At 43.6% G+C, this 9,809-nt stretch overlaps 1 long non-coding RNA gene across 1 annotated transcript; it reads right to left on the reverse strand.

Moving 5' to 3' along the window:
• Nucleotides 1–537: 537 nt before the first annotated feature.
• On the reverse strand, nt 538–4,860 carry LOC108541047 (uncharacterized). The gene is made up of 3 exons (XR_001888842.1): nt 4,777–4,860; nt 1,571–1,801; nt 538–626 (listed from the first exon to the last, which is right to left on the reverse strand). It is a non-coding gene; the product is annotated as an uncharacterized LOC108541047 (long non-coding RNA).
• Nucleotides 4,861–9,809: the final 4,949 nt, after the last annotated feature.

Here is a 9,809-nt window from a genome sequence, read left to right on the forward strand (position 1 = left end):
GACACAAACACCATTGTCACACTCCACAGCTCTGCTAAGGAAAATCTGCAGCCACGAAGGTGTCAACTTCACCTCCACATTCCACCATTGTCACTGACAATAGGGGAACCTTGTCAGCTCCACATATGGTGACCTGAGCAGAGAAAAGAAGCATCACAGGTGCAAGCATCTTGAGCAATGGGAAGAGCTGAAGACTTACAGACGAAAGGCTTCTGTGTTCTGGAATAGTAGAGTAGTAGTAAAGGGGTCCACTGCCTGTGTTCCACTGCCACCCAGCAAACCCCTTCTGCAAAAATGTCCTGTGAAAATGGACAGGAACTCTGTTTGCAAAAATTTTCTAAAATGGCTGAGAGAGAAGGAATCTCTAGAGGGGATAGATTTCCGGAAATAAATATTTACAGGAAGACCACATTATAAATGAGAATAATCTGACCAAGTAAATGAATACCCTCCAACTCTTACCTCCTCACATACTTCCCAATCAATCATCAGTAAATGTGATCAATTCTGCAGTCTAGGAAAATTAAAATTATTTTATATGGGGATACAGCAGTTAGATGTGTTGTGATCTACTCTCCGTGCATCTATTGGATATAAAGGCATCCGGTCTTGCTCAAATGTTCAATCTTCTTGACCACAGTCATTTTCCACCATAGCAGTGGGTGGGAGATGAGGGGAGAAAAGAAAGAGAGGTAGATGGAGAGAGAGGAAATGAGTCCATTTTTAGTTCATGATACTCATTTTCTAGCAAAAAGGGAGCTCCGAATAAATCCCTACTGGATTTACTTGGCTTTTCTGTTAAAATGGTTTCTAATCGTTATGTGAACTCCTGGCCACCATGGAGAATGACAGGAAATAAAGCATTTATCTACTCCTTCTTTTCCTGCAAATGCTGAAAAGGGAAAGAGTTGGGAGCCAGTTATTTTTTTCCCCAGGATAACTGAGTTGTTAACATCTGACCAGAGCCTTGCTTTAGCCTTAAAACTGGCCCATCTTTAACAGCTGAAAATGAACCCTTCGGTATTTCTCAGGAAAAAAAAAAAGCACCTTATTCTCATGTAGATCATGAAATCACCCTCTTCAAGCTGTGATTATTCCCCTGCAAAAACTGAAAGTCGGTCTGCTCCCATGGGGTTGGAGTGTTGAAGTTGCCTCTTTTTTTTCTTTCCCCTGTTCACTTTGTGGATTTGTTATCTTCCACTAAGTGACTGATTTCCTTGGTCCCTGTCTGTGGCCCTGGCTTTCTTTCATGAAATGTCGTCATTTGCAAGGCAGCAGGCTGTGCCAGTGGCCTAAATTGAGACATACTCTCTTAGGTGGGACTCGCCTCCTGGGCAGTCTTCCATGACTCAGAGAGAATGACTACGAACCCTAGAACTGTTCTAGGTGGCCCCAGTCACTGCCACAAACTGCCAGGACTCTGGGTGCAGCCCAGCAGTGGACGCAGGTGTGTGGTGGCCCATTTTGTCCTTCCTTTTTCCTACAGCGTCTCCTAACACAGGAGCCAGGCTTGTCCTGCTTAATCTTTGCTGAGGGACCTAGAACAGAAATCCCCACCTCCTGGTCATACCAGGGCTATCGCTGACTATCACAAGAAGCTCTAGAAGTCTCTTAGCTCTGTTGGGAAGAAACAGTGAGAGGTGAACAATTCACTGGTTAAAAGGGTCCCCGGAGGACGCGCTTGGAGCGCTCTATCCTAGGTAAGGGCTTGGGTTCATTTCACTTCTCAGGGCTCCATAGCAGCATCTGAGCATCCTCCACTTCTCCATGGGGGCTCTGTTGGCTTTTGGCTTTGAATAATCTGCAAAAGACAGAAGAGGGAAGGAACAGATGGAAGATGAAAAGAGTTGAGGAAGTTAATGCACTACAGGTAAATCTTACCAGCTCCCCACCCCCCAAATCAACCTTTACAGGTAAATCTTACCAACTCCCCCCACCCCAAATCAACCTCGATTTCTATGGCCCAGAAATCTATCTCCAGGAAAATGTCAAAAATTTGTAGAAAGATTTACCTATAAGGTTGCTCATAGTGGCATTGTTTATAAGGGTAAACATTGGAACCAACCTAAATGTCCAGCTATAGGAGAAGAGTAATATAGTTATGATACACTGTGATCATTTAAATTGATTCTGTAGAAAAGTCTGGTAGACTTGGAAAGAAATTCAAGATATGTTATTGAATTAAATAGCAGTTTATAAAACAATATACACAGTATGAGTCCCTTTCTGTGAAAAAAAATGCATACATGCCTGAGGCCAAAACATCAAATGTTAACCATGGTTATCGTTCAGTAGAGAAATTATGGTTTCTTTTATTTTCTCCTTTTGTGTGCATTTGTTAATTTATGATTCATGTGGCACTTTTAAATGAGAAAATGAGGATTTTAAAATTTGAAGCAATTTTCTTTCTGGACTCTCAATACAAATTCCTTCTTGCAAAATACTCTCCTGAAATTGGGAAAGTTGGAGCCCACCCTACTCACAGACATTTTGTCACAAACATGAAAAGTTGTGCTGTGCTGAGTGGCAGGCCTCAGGCTAATTTTTTAGCAAATTGTTAGTGAAATACTTTATTATGCAGTATAATAATTTTATGGTATTATTGCATCTATCACTAAACACATATTGAGTGCCAATCATTTTGTCTTGTGAGCAAATTTTAAACATTGCTAAAATGGCCATCATGTTTTATTACTTCTTTGTTTCTGCAGAAGTTGTTAAACTATCAATTTATAAAGCAGTTTAAACAAGCAAGCAGAAGGTTTCTTTTTTTAAAAAAAAATGTCATCCAATAATATATCGCTAGTAAAATAAATTAAAAGTGGTTAATGCCAGGATCCGCTTCTGAATATTTTAAAAATGCACATAATTATTTCTCATTTTGCAAATTTTTAATGTTCTAGTATTTTCAGATTTAACAACTGAACTTAAATAGTATGAGCTAATAACAAATAGAAACATTATACACAAGTTGGGATGTATTAACACATTATTTCCTTTGAAAAAATAATGCTTAAGGCAAAGATGTTGGATATTAATCAGGGTGACTTGTCCAAACGCCAGCACAATTTTCTACAGTGTAGAAAAGGCCTTGAGGGATTCTGTTTAGCTTCCCCGGGCCTCTGATCCCATCCACATAAATCTCCCACCATCTCTCTTTATGCCTTACTTCCTGAGATCTCCCTGAGAAAGGTTGAGTGCTAGCCATTCCTGAATGGCTGTCTATTAATCCTGAATTTCTCCTGGAGTCTCAGCTACTCAGGAGTCTTAGGCAGGAGGATCCCTTGAGCCCAGTTGTTTGAGATCCCATTTCTAAAGAAAACACACACACAAAATTTCTGTGCCCTGTCATCTTCCTGCCCCCCGTCTTCCCAACCGTGATGAAATCTCTAGGCATCTCTAGCTGCTGTGGCCAATTCAGAATGCAGCTTTCCCATTGGACCTGTGAGTAGGAAAAACAGGCTAGATTTGGTTTGCTACTCTTTTAATGCCCTGCATTTCTTTTCATAAGTGAGAAAAAAAGCTCATTAAGCAGGAAGCCTTTACAAAGCCAGACCCTCCAGTAAATTCATCACTCTGTACGCATTCTGTATGCCCCACAGCTCCCAGCATGACGTCTTAGATTCACAAGTACCAGGAATATCGCAACACTCCCTATTCTTTCTCAGGTCAGATCTGGGCACGAGCAGCTTGTCTTTGCTTTAATATGTTGTTCCCAGGGGCTAAGAGCATTCTAGGGCCAACCCCGTTGGGGTTTGGGTGCTTTGGAGACTATGAAGCGTCACCTTGCTGCAAACCTAACCCATCAGTACCAAAAAAAAATGTTTTCTTAAAAAGTGAAAGATAAATGGAGATGCTTTTTACTCTGAATTCACGTTTACTGCCATTTAAAATAGATGTGTTAAATGCATTCATTTGATTCTTTTAGGCTGTTAGTCTGCATGACAAATGAAGTCAGTATTATACTTCTGAGTTGTCATTTTGAAAGTGTATGGAAATTTTAAAATAGAATGTTCTTGTCAACAGGGAGCAAAGCAGTATTTCTTTCCTCATTGAAATCCATCTAGAAGGGAAATCTGGGAAGTTCCCTATTCAGGCACCTATAATCGCCTGTGTTTCTCACCAACCAGTGGTGAAGAAGGAATCACTGGGTACATTTTTAGCCAAGTTGGGGCCTCCATGGACTCTTTTTAAAGAGAATTGCTGAGGCTTGGGGATTCCTAAGGAGCTGTTTCATTTCTGCACAGGTGTCCAGCTATTTTTAGTGCTGTCGAGGGAACAATATGACTTGGACAGAGGCATGCCAAAGGAATGACTCTAATGCCGGTATTTTGTATGAAGGTTTGGTGTTATTGTTCAATCAGGCCATTGTAAAAACAAGAACTGGCTTAATGTCCAGCCACTCCAAGGGCAGAAATAAAAGCCCACACCGTCCCTGAGCCCTCAGCTCCTCCCCAGCCTCATCCTCTCTCCCTCTGCAGGGTGATCATTTCTTTTCCTCCTTAAGCCATTTTGTTATTTTTCTTTAAACGGAAACCATTTGTTACTCTCTCTAAAGAAAGTCTCCAGTTTCCCTCAGGCTTTCTGAAGAATCAGAAAAATTATGGAAGACAAAGTGACGGTGTGTTCAACACCTCCTGCTGCTCAGGTGCTGGGTGGCATCTCCTTCGACACTGGCGTCAGCAGCCTCCCATCATTTCTCAGTCAGCGGCCACCCCAAAGGACAGCCTGATCACTCAAGGGGGTTGGCCGGCGCCCGGGGAGAGCCGCACTTACCCCCAGTCAGCTCCGGTGTTCTCAGCCCAGGGCCCCTCCTGTGACAGGCAGGATGGCGCCTTCCACAGCTTCTGTGGCTTTAGGCTTCTCCCCTCTCCCTTTATGGGATCCAGGGTTTAAAAGTAAACAATTCTTTCTCTTTCTGATAAGTCGCATTATTTATCGATTCAGTGGGGGAGGGAGGGCACGACCTTAGGCCACTAAGTCAGCATCACCTTTGGTCAAACAGACTCAGCAAGATTGGAAAGTCCATTCCTCTGCTGAGTGGGGGCGTGCGGCCAGCAGGCAGCCATGGAGGCCACCGAGGCAGAACAGGCAGGTCACCTGGTGAGTACATCTTCCCCTCAGAACCCCAAGTTCCAACCAGCTTAACGTTCCTCACAGGGAGACTGCCATGTATGACCTGGTCACCTCCCCAGATTTCTAGAGCCAGAAGAGTCACCAGTCACAGGAGCCTACTAAGATCCTTAGCTCATGCTATGTAGAGCTCTTGACCAATATTTGGAAGCCAATCCCATTCTCCTCTTGAACTGGTCATTTCTGACATGGTTACCATGCATTCCTTTGTTCATGCCAACAATTATGTATGAAGCTCCTCCTTATCTGCTAAGCTCTGGTAATGCCACGGGGACCAAGACAAACAGAGCCCACAGTCAGGCAGTGAAGCAGGCAACATGTGAGGGCACGGACAGCAGAGGAGGCTGCTGCTCGGCCTAGCTGTATTCTGTTGTCGGCTATTATTATTGCTTTTTATTTTTTATTTATTTATTTTTTTGACATGGAATCTCACTCTGTCACCCAAGCTGGAGTGCAGTGGTGCGAGCTCGGCTCACTGCAACCTCTGCCTCCTGGGTTCAAGCAATTCTCCTGCCTCAGCCTCCTGAGTGCTGGGACTTCAGGTGCCCAACACGCCCTGCTAATTTTTGTATTTTTAGTAAAGACGGGGTTTCGCCATGTTGGCCAGGCTGGTCCCAAATTCCTGACCTCAGTTGATCTTCCCGCCTTGGCCTCCCAAAGTGCTGGGATTACAGGCATGAGCCACCATGTCCAGCCGCCAGCGATTATTTTTTATGTCTCTGATTATTTCTTTTCCTTCTCAGGGTCGTTTTGTTATTTTGTTTTTCTTTCTTTTCTTTTCTTTTCTTTTCTTTTCTTTTCTTTTCTTTTCTTTTCTTTCTTTCTTTCTTTCTTTCTTTCTTTCTTTCTTTCTTTCTTTTTCTTTCCTTCTCAATCTCTCTCTTTCTCTCTCTCTCCTTCCTTCCTTCCCTTTCTTTCTTCTTCTTCTTCTTTTTTTTTCTAAGGAAAGGTCTCACTGTCACCCAGGCTGGAGTGCAGTGACATGATCATAGCTCACTGCAGCCTCGACCTTCTGGACTCAAGTGATCCCCCTGCCTCAGCCTCCCCAGTAGCTGGGACTACAGGTGCCCACACCTGGCTAATTTTTGTACTTTTTTGTAGAGATGAGGTTTCACCACATTGCTATTTTGCTTTCTTATTCTTTAAAAGGAAACTCCTCGTTGCTTTCTCTAGTAAACACAAATGCAACCTGAAGTGAGGTCTGGTCATTCCAGTTGATGATGATCTGAGGAGCTGGGTGGCCTTAATTTCACTAGCAGGTATTGTCATCCTGCTAGTGTCATACTGCCTGTTAGTTGTCATATTTCTTTTCAGGTAAAAATGAAAAACAAAATATACTAACGGCCTTTTTTTTTTTCTTGCTGAAGAGCTGAACTCAAGAAATGAGTCCAGGGAGTGGGTACCAACTGTTTGTTCCTGTCATGCTCCCTAGGTTCCTGGGGGGACTAAGTTCCTTCAGGTTGCCTATGACCACCTGAGAGATCCTGCACACTTGGCCCTACAGAAGTCAGGGCCCTCCAACAGGGCTGAGGGATGGGCCTCCAGTTCCTACGGGAAAAGCCCAAACAGGGCACCCCAAGGCGAGAAAAACATCCCGAGGGCCCTCTGGAAATCGCCAAAGTCCTGTGTTCCCCAGCGTTAGTAGATAAATATGGTGTCAATGGGATTTTTTTTTCTGGTCACATTTCCGGCACTGCAGTGTTGGCACTGCCTTTGCAAACTTGCTGTGCAGTTTTTAAGTTGCTTCACCTGATTTCAGCCATCCTGATTCTGAAAAGAAATTCTGAAAAGTGCACAGTACTTTTTTTCAGCCTGGACCCTAGAATAAGACTCTGGGAAAGAAAAAATAAGTGACTTTTCATTTTTTAAGAAATAAAGATGAGTGCCTTTTTTAAAAGAAAAAACTGTTGTTTTTTCTCCTTTAAAGTGAAACAGATTCCTCAGGGCTCCCCGTTGTCCTGCCCTTTGAAAGAAAGACATTCTTTCAAAGACATTCTTTCAAAGACGTTCTTTGAAAGGGCAGGACAAATCCCTCCCACCCCCAGGCCTCATCCCACATTGTCCGGGTCCCTTTCATCAGCATTTTTGCTGAGATGGTTTTCCCTTCATTTAGAAAACCAGGATGAAGACAGATGTTCAGCTTTCAGATGATTTTCTTTACATTCCCAGCCACGGTACTTGCAAGGATTCTGAATTTCAGAGACAGGATGAATGTTTATCAAACTTCTGGCAAATCACACAACTCTACCTCAGCTGCCTTTAAAAGTGATTTTTTGGCCAGGCACTGTGGCTCACACCTCTAATCCTAGCACTTTGGTAGGCTGAGGTGGGCGGATTGATTGAGCTCAGGAGTTTGAGAGCAGCCTGAGCAACATAGCGAGATCCTGTCTCTACAAAACTACAAAATTAGCTGGACATGGTGGCATGTACCTGTAGTCCCAGCTATTTGGGAGGCTGAGGCAGGAGGATTGCTTGAGCCTGGGAGGTGGAGGTTGCAGTAGGCCGAGATCATGCCACTGCACTGCAGCTTGGGCACTAGAATAAGACTCTGTCCTGGAAAGAAAAAAAAGTGACTTTTATTTTGAAGAAATAAAGGTGAGTGCCTTTTAAAAAATAAGGTAGATGTGAGTCTTGGAAGGTTGAAGTTTAACTTAGAAAGTCTAGATCCCTAATGTGTATATTCAGATACAGGCTGCAAAATTGGGCTTCACCAACAGTGAAAACCAAAATCAGGTAACTTTCCAGTAGCTGCAGCTGGAAGCAGGCTCCAATCATTGTGGGTGATTCGCTCCATGATTTTCTCATCTTCCTGCCATGGGCTGCAGACTTTGTTAAATGGAAAAAAAGAAATTGATAATTTCCAATGAAGAATGTCAAACTTTTGCCATGAGGAATGCTGAAGTTTGGGGACTGGGGATCCTGGGTCTCATTCAAGACTCTTTGCCATTTGGATTTTGCCTTTGGACAAAATAACTTCATATTTCTGAGGCTTTAGTTTGCTCTCTGTGTAGTAAAGCTGAGAATACTTGCTCATCATTTGCTCTGAAACCTCAAGTGAAAGAGGAGATGAATTCATCTTTAATCGTGAATAGCTCAGTAGACTGAGGCAAGAGAGTCCCTTGAGCCCAGGAATTTGAGTGCAGCCTGGACAACACAGTGAGGCACTGCCTCTAAAAATAAGAAAAAAGTAAATAGAAAAAAACAAAGTTGGATATAGAGAAATGACAAAGGGCATGGGCTGTACGGACTAACTGGTTATTTACGCTACCAGTAAAGAGAACAAAGGAGGTTAATCTGCCATGTGCAGGGACCAGGCCAAGCTCAGTGGGGCTGGAAGGAAGCTGCAGCCTAAGATTTGTTATTAAGAGAATCCAAATCACTTTCAACTCAATGTCACAAGTCAGGACCCAAGTGAAAATGGAATGTTGACAGCGAGTCCTGGTTTCATCTCTGCATTCACACATGCATCACCTTCTCCCACGAAAGTTCCTCTTCTTATGGCTGGAAACAGGTCCAGAACACTGGTGGTGCAGAGGGGGCAGGGGCTTGATGGCAGTGATCATGGGTGAGAGCCATCACGTGAATGAGCGGCGCCCACTCTTAGAAGGCAGCTGAAAATAAACTGTGCACATGGTGATATTTCTTCCCTAAACACTTCAGCACACATTCCCAAAGAATTTAGGAGTATTCTACTTAACCTGAGTATCATTATCAGAGCTGAGTTTACAGTAATTCTCTAATAGCACCTACTATTTAGCTTATTTCCTTTTTCTTTGTTTTTTTCCCTTGAGATGGAGTCTCACTCTGTCACCCAGGCTGGAGTGCGGTGGTGTGATCTTAGCTCACTGCAACCTCTGCCTCTGGGTTCAAGTGATTCTCCTGCCTCAACCTCCCAAGTAGCTGGGATTACAGGTGCCCACCACCGTGCCTGGCTAATTTTTTTTTTTTTTTTTTTTTTTTGAGACGGAGAATGCCCCAATTCTCTTTAATAGCAGACAATCAATCCACAAAATAAAGAAAAGCAGAGAAGCAGATAGCGAGGTTTGGGAAGAGACTCCAGATAGTGTGAATAAACAAGGACCCATGGAGGGAAGGTATGAGAAAAAAGGAGAGGAGGTTAAAAAGTAAACTAGCCGGCCGGGCGCGGTGGCTCACGCCTGTAATCCCAGCACTTTGGGAGGCCGAGGCGGGCGAATCACAAGGTCAGGAGATCGAGACCACGGTGAAACCCTGTCTCTATTAAAATACAAAAAATTAGCCGGGCGTGGTGGCAGGCGCCTGTAGTCCCAGCTACTCAGGAGGCTGAGGCAGGAGAATGGCGTGAAACCGGGAGGCGGAGCTTGCAGTGAGCCGAGATTGCGTCACTGCACTCCAGCCTGGGCGACAGAGCGAGACTCCGCCTCAAAAAAAAAAAAAAAAAAAAAAAAAAAAAAAAAAAAACAAAAAAAAAGTAAACCAGCCAGGTGCAGTGGCTCACGCCTGTAATCGCAGCACTTTGGGAGGCAGAGGCGGGCAGATCATTTGTGGTCAGGATTTCGAGACCAGCCTGGCTAACATAGCAAAAACCTGTATGCAGATTATAGAGGTGTTAAAATGTGGGGAAAATTATTTGTTTGAAAATGAATGAAATATAACTTGAATGCCTCTTACTCTCTGCCCCCCTTTGTATTTGACAA

This window comes from Rhinopithecus bieti, unplaced genomic scaffold (assembly GCF_001698545.2).
Source record: "Rhinopithecus bieti isolate Rb0 unplaced genomic scaffold, ASM169854v2 scaffold_17861, whole genome shotgun sequence".
Classification (NCBI taxonomy): domain Eukaryota; kingdom Metazoa; phylum Chordata; class Mammalia; order Primates; family Cercopithecidae; genus Rhinopithecus; species Rhinopithecus bieti.